Below are 1058 nucleotides of genomic sequence, written 5' to 3'. Positions count from 1 at the left end.
TTGTGTGTGTGTGTGTGTGTGTGTGTGTGTGTGTGTGTGTGTGTTGGCATCCAGGATTGAACTCAAGACCTAATGCTTGCCAGGCAAGCACTTATTCCACTGAGCTATCTCCCCTGCCCAACCAGCAGTTATGGTTTGTCCAAAAGTTTGAACTTCTCTTCTTACAAAATGAGTCCCATCTGAAGGAGAGGGTAGAACCAGCTATCTATTGCTTCATTGAAGTTTCTCCTTTTACTCTCTCTGTGGGAATCAATTAGTGTCTCAGATCTTTTTTGGGTGCAGGGGACCCACTTACCTCCCTCTTGTCTTCTTCACCTTGCTATATTCCAGCATTGGGATGGTGACTCTCTGATAGGCTCTTTCTCTGCTGCTTACCACTCTGCCATTTGGGTTGAACTTCCAAATTTCCATTTTTATGTGGCAACTCATTTCTATGCCCATTCTTGCTAGTATTCACTTTGCATCATCACAGTTTCTATGTAGCATTTCAATATGAATTCATTTGAAGAAAAATTTAATATCTCCATTTTTAATGAATTAATACCTCAGTTGCTCAAGACTATTTTCTTTGTTATTCGGTGATTATTAGATTTTAACCATATGTTCTGGAGATTCTTTTACCAAAGATTTTTCCATGGATAATATTTGAAGAAAATCTCCACTGTTACATTTCTGAGCTTCTCACAGTTGTGGCTTTGCCAATTCTGGGATGCCTTCCAATCATTTGGAATATTGTTCAGCCAACTGTATACCTACCAAGTGCACACTAACTGCAACTATTGCTTCCTGAGGCAGAATGTTACAAAGATTAATTTTCAGGCCAAACTATAAGATTTTCATATTTATCTGTACATTTGCATTTTTTTCAAAGTTTTATTGACAAAGAGATAGCAATGAGACAGTTTCAAATCAAAGCGGAAGGACAGTTTCAACAAATAATACACTGCATATATTCTTCTTAGTGGTTAATTGCTGTACAAGATGCGGACTTGTGATCCTATTCACAAACACCATTAGAACAAATCATTCTATTCATTAAGATAATGCAATTATATATC

General features: G+C 37.2%; 1 pseudogene; it reads right to left on the bottom strand.

Moving 5' to 3' along the window:
• LOC101575396 overlaps positions 1-441 on the bottom strand; it is a 191028-nt pseudogene extending 190587 nt beyond the window's left edge.
• Positions 442-1058: the final 617 nt, after the last annotated feature.

The sequence above is a fragment of the Octodon degus genome, unplaced genomic scaffold (genome assembly GCF_000260255.1).
Source record: "Octodon degus isolate 3935 unplaced genomic scaffold, OctDeg1.0 scaffold00171, whole genome shotgun sequence".
NCBI lineage: Eukaryota > Metazoa > Chordata > Mammalia > Rodentia > Octodontidae > Octodon > Octodon degus.
The sequence above is the reverse complement of the archived record's forward strand: the minus strand, read 5'-3'. Positions and strand labels throughout refer to the sequence as shown.